This window comes from Petromyzon marinus, chromosome 51, assembly GCF_048934315.1.
Source record: "Petromyzon marinus isolate PM22_M1 ecotype Great Lakes invasive population chromosome 51, UKy_Petmar_22M1.pri1.0, whole genome shotgun sequence".
NCBI lineage: Eukaryota > Metazoa > Chordata > Hyperoartia > Petromyzontiformes > Petromyzontidae > Petromyzon > Petromyzon marinus.
This window is the reverse complement of record NC_133717.1, coordinates 3,235,577-3,256,055: the sequence shown is the minus strand read 5'-3', so window position 1 is coordinate 3,256,055 and position 20,479 is coordinate 3,235,577. Positions and strand designations below refer to the sequence as shown.

At 46.1% G+C, this 20,479-nt stretch overlaps 1 protein-coding gene and 1 long non-coding RNA gene across 2 annotated transcripts in view; one reads left to right on the top strand and one right to left on the bottom strand.

Moving 5' to 3' along the window:
• The window catches only part of LOC116953342 (cubilin-like), a 584,401-nt gene that overhangs the window by 41,868 nt on the left and 522,054 nt on the right, over positions 1–20,479 (bottom strand). The gene's annotated exons all lie outside the window — the stretch shown is intronic.
• Positions 17,863–18,314, top strand: LOC142931224 (uncharacterized). The gene is made up of 2 exons (XR_012947231.1): positions 17,863–17,962; positions 18,168–18,314. It is a non-coding gene; the product is annotated as an uncharacterized LOC142931224 (long non-coding RNA).

The window sequence follows — 20,479 nt, the reverse complement described above, 5'->3', positions numbered from 1 at the left end:
CTGGATGATGAGCTGCGCCGCACGCGCTCTCTCCGTGGAGATGCGCACGATCACGCTCGCCGCTGGTTCGCTGGCACTTCGAGCGATACTTCGTCTTTCAGCTCTGAACTCACGCTCGTTGATACATCGCTACTCGGCGAGCCTCGCCATCCTCAGTTGATCGCGGGGCCCCTTGGAGCCGGCCGCTCGCCGCCCTCTTCTGGCGCTCGCCGAGTTGTGCCTTGTTGAACTGTCGAGAGCTATTGTCGCTCACTCTCAAAACTTGAAAATTGTATTTGCACACCTCTTACACAAGTCTGATAGCTTAGTACGATACAGCTTATCGCAATCCTCGATTCTGCAGGCGACTCAAAACATCAGGATGAATGTAGAATAACTTTCAGCGATACTCTATCGGTCCATGCCGAACTCAGCACCTAACATCACCTCGCCCCTCTTCTCTGCGGGGGACAGCACCCATTGCTAATGTCTCGAGGCCATGCCTCGGGGCTGGCTTGATGTCCTCTTCTGATCTGCTGTCTCGCTGTCCCTTGCCGAGCGAAAATGTGAAATTCTCTCTCCTCTCTCCGCGTCTCTTGCGAGAGAGAAAAAAAACAGATGCCCACTCTGCGTTGTGGGGGGGGGGGGGTGTAGTCCGTGTGTGTATCATTAAGTCCAGCACAGTGTGTACAGATGGCCCCCGCGATAATAAATTTCCCTCGCTCTGGTGTTAAATTCCTGCTCTCCCGCGCTGTGGGAAGACGAAGGCGGCCGGGAGGCTCCTTCCCAATGGAACACAGTCTATCTTGGCTGTGTAAGCCCGTCCCATTCCGCCTGATTCCATCTCGATAACCCTTGATGTAACATTGCATCGTTATTATCTGTTTCTGTTCCCAAGATTTGTGATTTAATATTGTATTAACTTTTGCTCCTCGCCTGTATCCGAGGGTCCGGGCTATTATGTATGAGTTATTTATTTTATTTTATTCCTGATGTCCTGAGGTTAGAGAATTTGTTTTGACTTAGAAATAACTTTGACTGCCGGAACTATTCTTGAGGCTTCGGTCATTTAGTATCGAATTAATAAATGGGTAATGATTCACTGATGTAGATTGTGGCCTGGTTCTTTTTTGTTCTATTCGGTAAAGTCACGTAGGTAAAAAATGAAAAACCAAAAATCACGACTTTTCGGCCACAACACAAGTGGCCTTCATCAGGTGAAGGGACCGTGCTGTCATGAGGGCAGCGTTGGAGTGAAAACAGCCAAGCCCAGGTCGCGTCCTTTAAGCTGTGTGGGATTAAGCAAAAACGCTTTGACAAAGGAATTAGAATAAAAATGAGCACGATGTACGTAGGAGGTACATGGACCATGATGGACCAGGCGCGGGTGGGGACCATGACGGACCAGCAGCGGGGGGGTGGGGGGGAGTAGAGTGAGTGAGTGGAATGAGTGAGTGGAGTGAGTGAGTGGATTGAGTGGAGTGAGTGAGTGAGTGGAGTGAGTGAGTGGAGTGAGTGAGTGGAGTGAGTGAGTGGAGTGAGTGAGTGAGTGGAGTGAGTGAGTCGAGTGAGTTAGAATAGAAGATATTAGAAGATATTTTCGTGGAATTTTATTGCAGAAAGAGGCATGAATATAAGTAGAAGAGGGATTTAAGCGTCTCATTTTTTTTCACATTCAGGTATGATTTTACATCATGCACTTGCAATTGTGATGCGTGCCGGCGCCACGGTCCAAATTTTCTTACTTTGTAAAATGACTCACCAATTACTCAGTTGAGGACCCTCCTGAAAAGGTGCTGAGACTCAATGAGGCTTATCTTGGTAAAACAAAAAAAAACATAATGCCCTGTGGTATTTGATGCTGACTGTGGTGTCTGTGTATTTACCCCCTAGTAACAACCCAAACACCTGGACGGTATACCTGGGCCTGCACTCTCATAACGATCTCAGCACCTCGCTTTCAGAAGTTTCCCTACCCAGGGAAATCATGCTTCATTTCTGGTTGGGGAAAACTTTCTGAAGGTGGTAAGTCCATAGGTGAAATATTCCAAACCTGGGAAAACACGTGGTTTCAGAAGATACTTTGACCACTAAATAGAGAGATAATTTATTATCCATATCTCAGTGTTTATGGTGTAAGAACAAAGCAACCACAGTATTGTCATGTTTTGAGCCTCCAGACTACCCGATTAACATTCTAATAAAATCGATCTTCTCCTAGAAAGCAGTTCCCTTCTGTTTAAACTCAGGATTACAACCCTTGAGTTGTTTACGTTGGGTTAAATGTAGTACCTCTAATGTACAACAGATACAAATTAAAAACAAAAATCCATTGCTATGCCCACGATGCAAGGCATGTATCGTGATTTTAATGTATGAATCGGTGCAATGTTATTTTCCGACGGCACAAGTTAAACATAATCGATAGTTGAACATTTATTTTATTTCGGGGGAATGTTTGTATAATGAAAAATAAATATAATATACACATCTCTTCTACTGAACAATTCCTTTGATTTAATGGAGGCCCAAATCTTTGTTAGGGAACATTTTTTTGTAAAAATCCATTGGAATAATGATGGCAGTCGGGTAGCAGAGCTCTCTGGTGCTCGAGAAATATCTGTAATAGGCATTAAGCTGATATACAGGTGATATGTTGCTAACATTTAAATGTACCACGGTCTAAGTTGATTAAATATAGTACTTCACTTTAAGATGTTTCTTGTTCGTGTTTTTGTTTGTTGTGGTTGCACCCGATTCAAGAGCCAAATGGCTCACAGGGCTATACCAAAATAAATAAATAACTGAAACTGAAACACGGTTTCCAACACGAATTCTTGTACTGAACAGGCTACACACCCGACCAGCTTCAGGAGGCTTCACTAGAGATCTTCAAGACGTGCGTCACCCCAGGGCCGCAGGCCTATAGCCCATCTCTAATCACCAACAGGATGCTGTGTGCAGGGTACCTCGAAGGAGGGGTGGACACCTGCCAGGTGAGCTGCGATAACAACCAACAAGATGCAACTCTCTTAAATTTTGATTTAAAACTTTCGTGACTGCAGTGATTCATATTCTTGGTTCTTTCGGTAAAGTCACGTTGAAGGGAAACAATAAAATATATGCGAGAATTTTATTGTTTTATATATATTTTATTTTATTGTTTCCCTACAACGTGACTTTACCGAAAGAACCAACAAGATGCAACTCTCTTGCCTAAAAAACATCTGGAGCACGTGACAACTATGGGCCCAATTATGTTCCACCAGGGGGAACTTGGAAAGCAAACTTCTCCAGTCAATTCATGAACACATTTTGGTGCCAATTTACCGGAAGGAGCGTGGGTGGGACAACATCAACCGGACCTTCAACAAAAATGTCCTCATTCAGGATCCCAGTCCCATTGAACATTTCAAGCTGGCCTCAGTTGTACTGCTCTTTGCACTGAACATTTAAACCTAATTATCGGGCCTTTTGACATCCCCTCTTTGGTATCATGACATGTCATTGCTTATACTGGATCACTGTAATCATCGCTCCACCAGGCCTCCTTGTTCGTCAGTCAACTTCTAACATTGGTGTCATGTGTGTGTCTGTTGCAGTGAGACTCTGGGGGTCCCTTGGTTTGCCAGGACTCAAACGGCCGCTGGTACCTCTCTGGAATCACCAGCTGGGGCTATGGCTGTGCACGGGCTTACCAGCCAGGTGTTTACAGCAGGGTCACCAAATTCTTGGACTGGATTCACCAGAACATGCAGTAGTCTCTTATACCGTCCTGCACCGACATAATACTGTAGATCATGGATATTATTGATGGGAACTGTAAATCAAAATAATTAATGCAGGCAATCAATGTATAAAATAAACGCATTGTAAATTGTTAAAATGTTCATTTATATCGCTGAATACTATATTTTAACTGCACCAGAATGTAACAAGGTTTGCAAGTCAATAGATGAACGAAGGTTTTGGGTCAAATCAGACAACTCTGATAGTTGTTTACATGGTATTTTGGTTTTGCAACACCTGTAATGGGGCCTGGCAGAGCAAAAATGCATATGATGTAAAAACCACTGGACCAAGGTGGAAGGGTGATTGTTGGCATTGGCAGGAGATGAATACAGAACTTTCTATTTTTCAATGTTGCTTAATTCTTTCAACATTGACACAATGGACAATTGACAGACTGTCTAAAATATTTGGCCCAACCTGATTATACATGACAGCAAAATTAATTGCTGTCTAAACTATATACGATGCATCTTCTTTGGTTCTTTCGGTAAAGTCACGTAGAATGAGAATAAAATAATAAATTGATAAAATAAAATAACACAATAATATTCTGTCTGGAGTGCTGTCCTCCAGACAGTCTCGTCCCTTCACCTGATGAAGGCCGCTTGTGTTGTGGCCGAAACGTCGTGAGCATATTATTGTGTTATTTTATTTTATCAATTTATTATTTTATGAAGCTCTTGTTTAACATGTCCAGTAAAATATGTACACGATAAACTTTATTACACACCACACACACGGCTAACTCATCACTCGTGTAAAATAAACACGGGCCGTCCATAAATGACGTCTAGCACCTAGTGGGGGGGGGGGGGGGTCAGACATTTGTGACGATCCATGTCTTGCTCCCAGCGCGTGTAGACAGCCTCAGGCCTTAGCTTGGCCCGACGCTTGGCCCACCAATTACTGAACTATCTGGAGAATTGTGGAGGGAGGTACACATGTGCAGACACAGAGACACCCTTACACACGTGCATATTAATTCGTTCATCAACTCTAGGTTGGCTATTTCATAGCTTTACACTGCGTTTTCAGGTTTTACCATGTGAACATCCCAAGCACGTGGAGCGAAACGTCAAGACATGCCAAACAATATGCAGTATAACACAAAACATGTCAGAGAGCTGTACAGAACAACTGCTAAAACCTAAGTAGTAGCTGTTTTTCATTTAGCTCGTTGTCAATCCACTACACTCTTGTCAGTCATGGGAGTTGCTTGTCTAATATTATGAAACTATGTAGCAAGTGTCTGATCGGAATAACGCATGATACTCACGAGGTGAACTTTGTCCAGTTGACTGGTGTTCAGTGCTTAGCCGGTGCACACTGCTAACAAGCTGTCGACCTGAGTTTTATTCCCAGCCGTGGCTAACCTCAGTGGGGAGTGGTATCTGAATCAGTTCTGCGCACTAGCTTCACCAACCCGAAATGAAGACAGTGGTGATGTATGGTCAGATAAGCCCCAGGACCCAACTGGCATGAGGCACCCCTCATTGAGCAGTGGATTGACAGCACTGTACATGTGCATGTGGGTCTGGAATGCTATTGCCAATAAACTTCAACTTGAATCACTACCTATGAGATCTTCACTCAAAACTGCTCTAGAGGAGTTGTACACCCCTAGCTGCCACTGCTATTCAGTGGCCTAAAATATGGCTCTAGATTTTGGTGTTATAATTTGTTTATGTAGTTTATTGTTAAAAATTCGGTCACAGTCCCTATGATCACTGTTACATTGCATTTATGGCTTTTATTTTGGTGATTTCGAAAACGTTTTTTTGTTTTTGGCCATGTTTTTGTTTATTGTAGTACGGAGTTAGACTGATGGCCTTAATCTTAGTTGTCTTGTGGTTGTTGTTGTTATTTGACTTGCATCCCACTGGGATTTTTGCACACAGCGTTGGTGTACGGTGCTATTTCAGGAATATTTTTATTGGTTTTTTTCCTGGATTTTCTGTTTGCACAGTCACATAATCACTTTAAGATGTTTTCTTGTTCATGTTTTTTGTTTGTTGAGGTTGCACCCGATTCAAGAGCCGAATGGCTCACAGGGCTATACCAAATAAATAAACTATGAAACTATGATGATGTGTGACGGGGGGGTGGGGTGGGTTTGAGAAATGTGACGTCACATCAAAATGCGCCACTTTAAATAAATATGGAATTGTTATAACACAAATTTTTATTTATTAATTTTCATTATTAACTATTTGATTATTTAAATTTACTAATGTCTCCTTTTATTTATTCCATGAAGGAGCATTTTGCTTTTCCATGGGAGAATGGAGAAGCTTACCTTTTGAATTTGTTTTAATGATTGTTACGAAACATTTTGATTCTAATGATTCTACCAGGGTTTTTCATTCTGTGGAATGAATATATGATTGTTATAATTGTACTCTACATTTTGCTTTGTTATACCACAAAGTTTAAAGTATTTTTTTAATAGTTATAATTACTTTTTATATTTTATGATTATAAGATAATTTCAATATATTCTGAACATCTGCAGTTTTAGTTAGACGTTGAATATTTTCAAGTGAATTTTATGCTAAATTTAAGCTTTCCAAAGCCTCAGTTTTGTATACGTCTTTTCTCCTATAACATCTGAATGCAGCGCCACATTAAATACGCACTACAATGACAATAGTTTAAAGCGATTAAAGCATGTTTTATTTTCAAAATGGAAATATAATTTGGGGGGGGGGGGCAGAGTTTTGTTACATCATATTTGAGGGGAGGTCTGACTTTTTGTGACGAGGGGGGGGGGGTCTAAAATCGTCCAAAATCGCGTGACGTCATTTATGGACGGCCCCATAGCACAAGCGAGAGAACGGGGGGGTAGCTGTGTGGGGGGCACAGTGATGGGTAGAGGAAGACTTGGTGGTACCACTCAGTGATTGGTAGAGGGAGACGCGGTGGTGGCTCCTCTCAGTGATGGGGAGAGGAAGACGTGGTGGTACCTCTCACTGATGGGTATAGGAAGAGGCGGTGGTGGAACCTCTAAATGATGGATAGAGAGGGAGACGCGATGGTACCTCTAAGTGATAGGTAGAGTGAGACGCAGTGGTGGTACATCTCTGGGTGCTGCTGCGCAGGGGGTCGGCGCCGCAAGCGAGGAGGTCGTGACCCGGAGGAGGAGGAGAGCGCTGCCAAGCGACAGCGGTCCATGGAGATGGACCACAAGCACAGTCTGTGCATGCGGACGGTGGTTTTTGGAGGTGAGTGGCGTAGAGAGGTGAAACAGGTAAGTTCAGAGGGTGTGTGGAGGAGATAGATGAGATGGGAGAGTTTGGAGAGTGTGTGGAGTAGAGACGGGAGAGTTAGGAGAGTGGAATGGAATAGAGATGATATGGTAAGGTAGGAGAGTGTGGAGTAGAGTGAGATGAGACGGGAAAGTTCGGAGAGTATGTGGAGTAGAGATAAGAGGCGAGGCGATCTGTACCGGTACCTGAGGTCGCATCTGCGCCACCCCCTTGATATATTATCTTTCTCAAACCTTCCAAACGGTTCCTCCTTTCCTGCCAAATCTCTCCCCTCCAGTCCTCAGCCAATTCCCTGCCTCCTCCTGCCCAGCTGCAATCCTGCCGCCTTCCATCTTCACGAGCCCTTCTCTCACTCTCCCCCCCCCCCCACACACAGTTAATTGCGTCTCTGCGCCACCATGAATCCCTTCGTGTAAATTCTAAACTGAAGCCCACTGAGCAATTAAGCTCTTTTTCGACCTGGCCACAAATGATAGCTCAAAGAATTGGCTTAGCAGCCAAATAATCGAAACGCAAATTGATTCTACATGTGGAGGGAAAAATCGGAGGACCCGGAGAACAATTCACGTGGCCACGGGGAGAACGTGCAAACTTCAAATATGCAGGCATCAGGGTTGAGATCAAACCCACGATATCCTCTATCACAGGCGAGGTAGTCAACATCGAGCCACTGGGGTGCATACTCTTTGGTTCTATTGGGTAAAGTCACGTAGGTGAAAATAAAATAACAAAAAATCACGACGTTTCGGCCACAACACAAGCGGCCTTCATCAGGTGAAGGGACGAGACTGTCTGGAGGACAGCGCTGGAGTGAGAGAAGCCACGCTTAGATCACGACCTTTAAGCTGTGTGAGAAGAAAAACACAAAGCGCCTTGACAAAGGAATTAGCATATAATTTAGCATTGAAATAGCTGAGTGATTAGCTTGTAACTGGTCACAGAAATAGCTATGTTAAAGTCAGAGCAGATACATTCACCGAGGCACCTAGTACTCATGTACATGTTCTGACTTTAACATAGCTATTTCTGTGACCAGTTACAAGCTAATCACTCAGCTATTTCAATGCTAAATTCTATGCTAATTCCTTTGTCAAGGGGTACCTCTGCGGATGTGTATACTTTAACTTAGCTATTTCAATTAGCCATTTCAATGCTAAATTATATGCTAATTCCTTTGTCAAGGCGCTTTGTGTTTTCCTTCTCACACAGCTTAAAGGTCGTGATCTAAGCGTGGCTTCTCTCACTCCAGCGCTGTCCTCCAGACAGTCTCGTCCCTTCACCTGATGAAGGCCGCTTGTGTTGTGGCCGAAACGTCGTGATTTTTTTGTTATTTTATTTTCACCTACGTGACTTTCCCCAATAGAACCAAAGAGTATGGATCCTAGCAGTCACGAAAGCTTTAAATCTAGAACCACTGGGGTGCCCCTGATCCACGCATTCTTACCTCCAAACTGAGACTCTTGTGCCCCGCACCCCCACACCCCCCTCTTGTGTGTGCAGACCCTGACAAGCGGACAGCGACCAAGTCTGCGGCCCCACGACACAGGTCCCGGAGCCCCCTGAGAGTGCGATGCTCCGTGGATGAGGAGTCGATTGGGTCCCGCATGTGCACTGTCAGCATTGGTGCAGGGGAGCAAGGAAGAGGTGGACCACGCCGACAACGTTCCCCACGTTCCCCACTCTGCCGCTCCCATCCGGTGGATGAGAACCACGATGGGCCGAGTTCCAAGCGGCCATCGTGAGTAGAGCTGCGAGTGCACACGAGCGTGTGTGCATGTGTACATGCCGAGCAGGGTGCAGGGTGGTGGAGCAGTGGGACCCATTGCTCTACAACAACACCAGGTTGACCCGAGTTTATTACCAGCCATGGCTAACATCAGTGACCAGCAATAATTGAACCGGTCCCGAGTCTCTCCTAGGTTGACTCAGCTTAAAAAAGATATCACCTGGTAATGTATGTAAGCATTAGCAGCCAAAGACAGCCAGATGTAGTGCTTGTCATTGTGCAATGTTTATATTTTAATATCTCGCTGACAATACTTTGCCCCAACAGCCTTCTTCGTAGGGCCATTGCCCAAAACGTCGCCTATTATACATTTCTTATTTTAAGGCCACAGTGTTATTGACTGACGAGTTTCTTCTCTATCCCACACGTCGGTGGGATGTAGTCTACTAGCGACTTGTAAGAAAGAAGTTAAAGCCCTGGGTGTAGCCTTGACACAGCCTAACTTAAAGCGTAGGTTGGCATAGCCAGGACAATGAATCCGCGTTTGTTTTTGGTGTTCGGCCACGTGGTGCCAATGCTTGACGTTAACCCTCTACCACCCAACGAGGTCGTCAAATTTACAAGATATTGTTTACACTCGCCGATGTATGGATTACATTCTGTTCAATGAATCTCCTCGCCGGTGGCTTAGGACTCTTCACTACCAACATTAACATGAATCAAACATGACACGGTCTCCGTTTAAGTGAACCGCATGCTTAGCTCGCGTGGCTGCCTTCGGCTCCTCGTTCACCGCCGCGCCCTCTCGTTGTGTTCCAATCAGAGTGTGGAGCAGGCTGGGTCCAAGTGGTGCGCCGTCGCACACCACCTCCGGTCCCGAGGGCCATCGGTGGCAGCGGTTGAGCATTGTCCCACCTGTGACGACACGGGCCGAGCCGGCGGAGTACCGTGCTCCGGCGCGCAACGTCAGCCAGGAACCATCCACTTGGTACCAGATCACGGTAAATGCAGTGGCCGCACACACGTGGACACAGTCGGTGGTTATCTCCGTGGTATTATTGGTAAACATACTACGTGCTATCTGCTTTACAGTGGACCTTAATTATCCAGTGATGTCATATGCTGGCGTGATGGTCGGAATAAAAAAAAAATGAATTCAAATTACACAATTGGGATGACACATAGCAATGTTGCCCTCTCCCCCACTGCAAAAAACATGGAAGGACTCTCCACAAAAAGAGTATTGAGACTCAGTGAAGCTCTCCTGAATAAAAACGCATTGTAATAATACAGGGGCAGACCCAAAGGGGGGTAACAAGGACAATCCTTCGGAAAGCCTTTCGCAAACTGTTGGAGCAGGTGCTGTTCGTGGGCACCTTTTAAGGCCAGCATAGCACCTCAGGGTATAGTGAGGTTGTTACCTCAGTGCTCATGTTTACGCACGACACCAGGTACTCATTTAAAGCTGAGTCGACCTAAGTGAGGCCAACAACCACTTTATTTGGCCATGAGCGGGATTTGAACTTGGGTGGCCAGGGTTTGTAGGGCAGTGTGCAAACCACTGAGCCAGCACTCCCCGCAGACACACGTACACGTGCAGGCTTACAAATTGCTTGGGGTCTTGCTGGCTTGGTTGGAAATTTGGGATTGTGGGTCTGGGATATGACCTCATGGACTAATTCCTTTGTTGGGATAACGTTTTTCTTGTTTGTGCCTTTTGTTTTGGTGCCATTTCTTAACTTGTTTGTTGATTCTTGATTTTGCTTGCTCGTAGGGTTTTCATTTGCTTTGGCAGTGGCTGTATGTGGGATTTGGTCCGAAAAATTATTAATGTCCGTTGTGGGATCCTTTTAGCATGAATGATGCTATATAAAAGGAAATATATCTTATTGTTCACTCCTGGCCACTGCTTCTTGTGTCCCCAGATTCCTTTTGGGAGGAAGTACGGCAAGGAGGGGCTTCTGCAGTTCCTGCAGCAGGGCTGCTGCACGCCCTTCACTCCGTTGCAGGTATGAGCGCGAGAGATTAAGCGATGTGTTCAAGCTGGACTGCCTACAATCCATCCTGGGTTTAACTATTCTGTGTTTAAACTATTGGTCAAATGTCCAAACTGTGATTTTGTATTCATCACTGTATGCCCAGATTAATGAAAAGGCTTTGATCTTGTATTTGAATAACAAAGTGATGGTGTCGATTTGTCAGATGTGGAGTGGGAGGGTATTCCAAACGGTAGGGGCTGTGCATGAGAAATCTCGTCCATCAATGGGACCATGCCCACCACGCTACACCATTGATGACAACACTGTGCCTCTCTCCAATATTGTGTCTGTATGTGTGTTCTTCTCAGTTCCACTTTGAGGGAGACATGGCAACATTCTATGTGGTGAACTACATGGTGGCCTTGAACCTCAAGGCGCTGTCATGGAAAATTGTCTTTCCCGACAACTATAGGGTGAGTGCGTCGGGGAGGCAGGAGGTGATAGGCCGACCGTTATGAGATGTAAATGTTACATCAGCTGTTTATAGCTGGAGATCACAGCATATCAATAGATTGTTTAATACATTTGTCCAGAGCTTTGAGCGTACTTGACTTGAATGCGTACGTGTTTTTCCCCCGGACAGTGCAGCTTCTGCCTCCAACCTCAATGCTCATTCAGGGAATTTGCCGAACAATCCTAATACAGGATCCTCGTGAACAAGTCTTGAGTCTGAGCAAGACTCTCCTGGATAATGGGAGGGCATCATTATTATCCTCATGTAGCCTTTCATAGTGGCCCCAAGAGGTTACTTGGTTGTTCCATTGAAATCCCCTGGGATGGCTGGAAAAGACAGCCGAAGTGGACTGGAGGGCTAGGCCAATAGGTGTGCAATTATGCATGGGTTAAATGCATTTCAGCACACATAATGCATGCGTTTAGTCACACGTGTAAGAAACATTTGATTTTGGGTTGAATAGCTCATATACTATGTGTGACCACCCACAGCTATAAAGATTACAGCAATCGAAATCATAAAAAAATAGTCATAAATCATCAAACTCATTGAATTGTTGGTGGAAGCCGGGATTCATTTAAAGAATCAATTTACTTTTCATGTCATTTTAATCATTTCGTTTTTACTGCTTCCCATTATTCCCATCTCATTTTTACCATTTTCTTTGATCCATTTGCCAAATTGCTGCCATCTTTCCCCCTATGTACAAAAATGAACAGCAAAGAACTGAATGCAAATCGAATACTTTACACGTGATTGGTGACCAGGGCTCACTGTGGAAAATTAAGCATATCCTGGTTTCTTGAGTTCTCTCACACCTGGTTGCACAACATGCATTAGAATTGTGACACATACACACAGACATGCCCACGCATAAATTGATGCAACTTTCGCGAGCGAATGGGAGCATCGTCGCATCCCTGTCGGGCTAACGAGGTAAGGAAGGGGTGCCAACGTGCCGGCGGCCAGCTGATCGGTGTCGCCGCTTTGTCCGTGTTGCAGGCCATCGTCTTGATGCGCCCAGTCCTAGGCCCACCGTCTCCGCTCGCTGGGGACCTAACGAAGGACGACCAGCGGCTGATCGAGGTGAGGAGGCCATGCATACAGCCGGCACGCGGCTGCTCTGCTCTCACCGTCGTTCTGTGTGTACGTGTTGGTACATCAGATTGTATGTTGGTATATCAGATTGTTTACGTGTTGGTACATTAGAATGTGTCTGTGTTGATACATCAGAATGTGTTGGTACACCAGATTGTACGTGTTAGCACATCAGAAGTTATCATCACATCTATCATTACTCTCAACACCATCATACTCACCATTGACATCAACTTCATCACCACCACTCACATCATCGTAATTACCTTCATTACCATCATTGTTTGTTACCAACAGGAAGAAGCTGAGCTGCCACAGCCACCCGCATCCATGTCCATGATGGTGCCCAAAGTCATGGCACCCTCTGCTCAGCCTCCGACTGTGCTTCCCGCAGCTGAGCGACCCACAGCTCTCCCAGCCACGGCTCGACCTCGCAAGGCTCAGCCTCGCGAAGATCGGGCTCCCATGGCTCTGCCACGCACAGCTCTGCCACCCACAGCTCTGCCACCCACACCTCTGTCACCCACACCTCTGCCACCCACACCTCTGCCACCCACACCTCTGCCACCCACACCTCTGCCAACCACACCTCTGCCACCCAGACCTCTGCCACCCACACCTCTGCCACCCACACCTCTGCCACCCACACATCTGCCACCCACACCTCTGCCACCCACACCTCTGCCAACCACACCTCAGTCACACACAGCTCTGCCACCCACACCTCTGCCACCCACACCTCTGCCAACCACACCTCTGCCACCCACACCTCTGCCACCCACACCTCTGCCACCCACACCTCTGCCACCCACACATCTGCCACCCACACCTCTGCCACCCACACCTCTGCCAACCACACCTCAGTCACACACAGCTCTGCCACCCACACCTCTGCCACCCACACCTCTGCCACCCACACCTCTGCCACCCACAGCTCTGCCACCCACAGCTCAGCCTCCCATCGCTCTGCCGCCCACCTCTGCCGACATTCAAGGCCTCATCGCGAACTTCCTCAAGGAGTAAGGAGCCTTCCAATTCCATGCACTCACTCAGACACGAGGGTATCCCAGCCTATGCTTTTATGTAATATTTCATCATCATCAGGAATGATCAATGCACTGCTAGGTTAATGCTTCCCCAAGCCATCACTATACAACTGCCCTGCAATAGAATAACCTACCTACAATCGATAGACAAGCTCATTTATACGCTCCAACTCCTGGATCACCCAGTACTTAGTCTAGACTAATGGCCATTATTCCTTCTGCCAGTGTGTTCTGCTCAAACCCACTTACTTTTCTTATCAGTTAGAATGGTTTCTTTACGCTGCATATTTTGTTTAAGCCACGTGTCTCTCGTTATTACCGTTTTCCGGATGTACTACCTTCCTTCTACAGATAAGTCCCATTATCTTAATTCTATCATGAATTTATCATTGTATATCAAAGTGCAGCCCTGTAATTCCTTGCGCATTCTACTCCACTAAAGGGAGAGCTGTAGAGAACACTCTATCGTGTATTTGGCCTAGTCTTCCACAATGGCCGGACATCTTGGAAGGATAGGGAGTACCCACACTTGACCCCAACACTGCCAATTGAACTAACTGTGGTGGACAGCTGGCTGGACAGAGGTGGGGGGATTCAATCACTTTGCACCTTTGCTTCAACGTTCGCTTACAGAACATTACACTGGCAACCTCTGATTTGCAAGTCCAGCGTAATAACTGTTACACCACTGCATCATCCAATTATTTATGCAACAATTCATTGCGACTCTTTTATCATCACAAGCACGACTGTATACTTGCATCGTGAACAAAATAATTGAGTTGACATTATGAATCAATGGTTGGCTACGCACTCGGTGATTAAAGTGCATTGCGTGTGCATTGGCAGGTACTACGGTCTTTATGATACCGCAGACCGCGAGGGTCTGCTCAAGAAGTATCAAAAGGATGCCCTCATCACCATCTACACCCCCTCAGAGTGAGCTGACAAACACACACACACTCACAAACTGGCCAGCAAGGCTGTCACATGAAAGGATGAATTGGTATTTGCCACAGACCACTCTCGAGAGACCATGTTACAGTGAATATTGATTTCAAGCTTTCGTGACTGCAGGGATTCATATTCTTGGTTCTTTCGGTAAAATCACGTAGAAGGGAAACAATAAAATAATAAAAATATAAAACAATAAAATTATCACGACGTTTCGACTGCAACACAAGCAATCATCATGAGGTGTGAAACATTTTCTTGCTCTGGTTTTCACACCTGATGATGATTGCTTGTGTTGCAGTTGAAACGTCGCGATAATTTTATTGGTTAATATTTTATTATTTTATTATTTCCCTTCTACATGACTTTACCGAAACAACCAAGAATACGTGTTACATTGCTTATCATTGGTACAGGCAGTTATAAGCATTAATGACAACTTCTATAGCGTCATCAGAGAGCAGGCCATTTAAAGTGCGCCGAAACATGTGGAGTTTTTCACATAGCCGCAAGCAGCCAATCAGAAGCTTGCTTTAAATGCTTCGAAATGAAATATGGCTTCTAAAATGGAATTAAATCATCATCATGATGACCGTTTGAGTTATGGTCGAAACGTCGTGAGAATTTTTTATTGTTTTATATATATTTTGTTATTTTGTTGTTTTTCTTCAACGTGACTTTACCGAAAAAACTAAGAATATGAATTACTGCAGTCACGAAAGCTTTAAATCAAAATCCGGATCTCGTTTCTACCTCCAGGAGCAGCCTGGGAGAGGAGGGTACAGACAAGCCGACCCCAGAAGATTCACGTGAGTGTTGGTCACGAGTGATGTTTGCAGATCCGCGCGTCACTGTGTCACCGCTCATGTCATTCTGTCACCGTGCGCCTTGCAGTTTTTTTCTCCTTGCTCCGCACCTCCAATGCAACAGTTGACTACGTACAGTGCAAAAGAAGTTTAACATGCGCATATATGTCGCCACTCGTATCACCACAGTTTTGTTGCCCTCCTGCCCCCTCATCCCACAGCACAGCTCAAGTGCGAGCAGCTGACGGCGGAGGACTTAATCAAAGAGCTGACGCACAAGCATCACGATATGTCCTCCTTCACCACCACCGTCAGCCGTGGCACGGTGAGCCGTGGCCTTGCACCAAAGCGCCCTCATTGACATAGCCGCTGGCTCTGCTTAAACACAAATTGCTGAGCTTATGCGGTCTGAGTTACAAACCTTTCCTGTGCACAAGCCCTCAATTTATACTTAGAATTTTTACTATAATTATTTTGACTTATTCTTTGATACCCTTATATCTATGTAAATATATCCACCTTTCCAAGATTAAACGTGAATTATTAAGTGAAACGTAACTCGTAAGAGAGATTAAAGCCATCTTCTTGGCCTTAAATATACATTATCCCTAGACTTGACACTCGATCCCATTATAATCCCTAGCAACATCTCTCTCTCTCTCAAACCTTGACACTAACACAAGCCAAGACTCACACTTACTCTAGCCACAGCACTAACCCTGGCCGAGACTCCAACCCTGCAGTCTCCACCTCTTGGGTTGCTTAAAAATGATGGGCGGTCGTGTTTACTTGTGACTCTCACTTTACAGGATACCCAGGTCAACTTCACCGTGCACGGCTTCTTCAAAGAGAGTGAGTATTTGCATAGTCACATTCACCATCAGCTTCGTCATCAGCAGTAGCATCATCAACAGCATCACTGACATGGCATTTAACTACACCAGGTGCATTCTGCACTGCATGCCATAAGCACCACCTCACCATTCTAATTGATCCTGCCATGCGGTTTATGCTAATGGCGTGGCTCTCTCTTGACGCCCGTGCACCTTTGTCGTGTGTGTCGATCCTCAGCCAAGAATTGCCAAGAGTCTGTGAAGATGTTTTGGCGGGTGGTGCAATTGGTGCCAACCATGGACGGCAGGTGAGTCACTTGCACCATGACCCAACACATCATAACAACCGCCGTTCGCCACTAAGTGGCAGTGATGTCACCACGGCGCTTGTGCCAGCCTATGTGCATATTGAGGCCACGCGAAGTGTCGAATGCCCACTGGCAGGAGGTCACGGGGCAGACCCACGTGCTACGGGTCGACTGAGATGGCTGGCCAATGCACCACCTGTGCCCCCTACTATGCCAACTTGCTGTGCTTTGGCCACCCAGCGCTCCGCTCGTTGTTTTGAGCGTCACTCCTCCCCCATTGTTGTTGGAGGGCGACTGCCTCCAACTACCCAGTAGCATTCTTAACGAGCCTCCTCTACAGAGGCCGATTTTAACACGGCTGGTACCAGTCATCGGCAAGTCCACTCAGATCCACGTCCTCTTATACCAAATCACTCCATCTCTTCTCTAGCCCATTCCGCGCCCATTTAGCCCCCTCTATCCAGCCGAACAAAAGCTGTTTAGGCATGCAGTCGCTGGGCATACGGGCTACATGACACATCATATACACATAGCCACAAACACACACCATGTTTTCACACACAGACAATACGCGCTTTCCTGCTTCCCTTTCCTCTGCTCCCTCTCCCATTCCTTTGCTTCTTTAACGAGGTTACATACTCTTGACTTTCCAGAAGGCAGTACAGCAAGTGTGGACTAATCTCCATCTTGTCTTCTGTATGGGATAGAGTGTTGACCCCTTGCCCATGTGTGTTTCCTTCAGGTGCTCCATTAGCTTGCTGTTTAACTAAGTAATGTGTTATTATTTTTATTGACCTGCTTGTGTTAACACCCGGCAGGCCATCTGTCGCGAGTGAGCGGATGTTCATCCGCGAAGCTCTTTCAAGTGAGATGCCCCCTGCATTCGCCTCAACATCAGCGACATCCAGCAGCTGCCCGCTTACTGCGCTCACCTCGTCCCAGCAGGAGACAGTCAATTCATTCGCTGAAACATCCCACATGACACCGGAGTGGTCGCAAAGGTGGGCGAGAGCACGTGGGAACTGTCTTACAGCCACACACACGTGCACACACGCATGATGTCATGCTTGATTGCAAGAGTAATCAGACACAGCCCAGCAGGAGCCATTTATTCTGCCAAACCCTTAGAGGGGCACCAGAGTCTTTGGACTCGGACTGTTATGTCCTTCTTGCCCCTTCACTCCCCCCTACCCCTTTTGTCCACAGACAGAGGAAAGCGTCAGTCATTTTGTAAAGATTATTAAGGAGACAATGTATGCTTGAGGTGGCTTACTCCAGTCCCGAGTTTAAACGATAATTTTTTGTACGTTTCGACAAATTTTGTACAAACACATTGGGCGACTTGACGGTGCGTCTCTGCTGCGTTGACCCCGTGATCTCGCGACGGCGCTATTCCAAGCGTGCGGCTCCCATCGGGAAGCGAGCCAAATGGCACTGTGTAATGGGGCTGCACAATCGATTCTCACCGGGAGCTGGCATGAACCCGTTTCAGTTGGCCATAGGAATCTGGTCCACAGCCCAGGCACTAGATTTGCAAGCTGGACTGTGGAAAAAAGGCACTGACGTTCTCTTTGCCTCCTGTCCGCGCTCGCCTCCACAGATGCCTGGAGCGGAACAATTGGAATTTCTCCAAAGCGGCCGACGACTTTATCCACCTCTACGTGAGTACCGTGCCGCCCACAATCCTGACCGACACACGTAATCGCAACTGCACCGGCGTGTTCACGTTTTGGCGACCGTCGCTAATGATGCCGCTTGTCTCCCTCTCCACTCTGTTCCCTCCTCTCCTCATTCCCTCATTGCAATCACTGCTCCGATTTTGGCTGCGGCTCCTGCACGGTCGCCAATCGTCGTTCCCGTCGTCAGGAAGCAGGGAAGATTCCGGGGGAGGCGTTTCGGTGATCAGGCGTCATCCAGAACCAGCGCCCCACCAAATGGACCCTGACCACAACATTTATTTTTGTATCAAAACCGTGATTTTCTGTATTGTAAATACATATTCATTATATTATACATTTTGGCTGTAGTTGTGACATTTTTTTTAAAGCATTCTTGTTTGGTGACTGAATTAAATTGTGGATCTCTCCAGATAGCGGTGTACTCAGTACAGACCGCTCGCTTAGCGCTCACTTAAAGAATCAGTTTCCAACACCCTTATTTCTTCAGTAGGAGGGCTTCATTGGGGTATTGGTAAAAGTGATAATACAGATTGTAACCATTTTATAAGAATGTATAACATCAGTACAATGTCCTGTACTTCATTTTAAGGCTGAGTCTGCCTCGTGAAGGCCCAAGACCTGTTAAAATATGCACCACTGTTATTTGTATTAAGTGGGCATTGAACTCCGTTTACCAGGTTCACAGGAGAGTGCGCTAACCACTGTGCCACCGGCAGGGGTGGAGCCAGGATTTTGACTTTGGAGGGGCTGACTTCAATATTCTGAGATATCTAGTGCATGTTTTCCAATGGGCGCCACAAATGTATAAAGCAAAGTTTATTGGATTTGAACGCGGAGTTTATTAATAGGTCGGAGCCGCTGATGTGGCTAATAAGTTTGATAAGTTCGAAAGGCTGCCGCTCAAGCAGCCTGCAGGGCAGCACAAGGTGGCAGCCAGCATTTTGCAGCAGCCGAATATCCGGTTATCCCGATTACCGACTTTCTCAAAATTTCAGGGGGGGCACAGCCCCCCCCAGGCCCCCTGTGGCTCCGCCCCCCCCCCAGCCCCCCCTGTGGCTCCACCCCTGCCCACTGGTCCCCATTAAGTTATTCCTCAACAACAGCAGCCGCTGCTCACCACTAAGTCGTGGTGATGTCACCACAGCGCCTGCACTATGAAAGGCGTACTTTGAGGTCACGTATAGTGATAATTGGTTTTTTACCCTTTTATCTGGCAACAAAACTGACACCTTTTTTTACAAGGAGTCATGTTTACATTGACCACAATACCTGCGGTCGGAACGCAAACAAAAAACAACTCTGATAATGTATGCACTGTCCTTGAAATTGATTGGTCCACACCCGAGACAGCTTTCTTAGAGCCTCATCTCACATGGTGTTGGACCAGAAGACGCCAAAAGGCGCACAACTCAAAGACAATGCACCATCAGAGTATGAGAGCTCGGGGTAAGCATTTACACCATTGGAAACCTCATTTGCCAGTAACAAAATATGATAATTGGTTTTTTACCCTTTTATCTGGCAACAAAACTGACACCTTTTTTTTGCAAGGAGTCATGTTTACATTGACCACAATACCTGCGGTCGGAACGCAAACAAAAAACAACAACTCTGATAATGTATTGGCACTGTGCTTGAAATTGATTGGTCCACACCCGAGACAGCTTTCTTTAGAGCCTCGTCTCACATGGTGTTGGACCAGAAGACGCAATCACGACTTGTAGCAACTACTACGACTTCTACGAGGCCTACAACTAAAACAACTGACATGACTACTATCGCAACAACATCAAGCACAACCGTGACTATTACCACAGCTACAAACATGACAAGGGCCATTTATTAAAACGACAGCCACAACCACAACCTCTATTGCAACTAACATGACATCAACCCTCACGGCATTAACCACAACTACCTCAACAACCATCGCGCGAACTTCCGCCATCCACGCAGCGGTGGCTTTTGGCAAACCATCGAACAAAGACGGTCACTGCATCGCGCGTTTTCAGATGAGCATCTACGGCCGTCTGGAACGCTCTTCCTTTCCGATATTAGGAAACCACTGGAGCTGTGCACTTTGACATCATCTACAATGAAAACGCATTTGCGTAGAACTGCTTTTTGTGCATAGCTTGTTGTCTTCCCCCGCACCTCCGATAAGTACGGTCGGCTACGTACGGTGCGAAAGAAGTTCAACATACTGTACATACATAAATCAATTACAACAAAATCCACAACCACAACAACGACAGTAATAACTCGATATACGAAGTAAATGCGTTCCTGGAGATTCGTTCGTATATTGAAACTTCATATATTGAATAACGTATCACAGTAGGATGAGGATGCGCTCCCAGCCTTCGTACCTTACTATTTAAAACTACGCGAATAAACATTTTAGAACTAACCATTCGTATTGAAAACAAAGGACAATGTATATTGAAAAAAACATTTAATATTGTATGGTATAAAAATTAAAAACCGACATTGATAAAA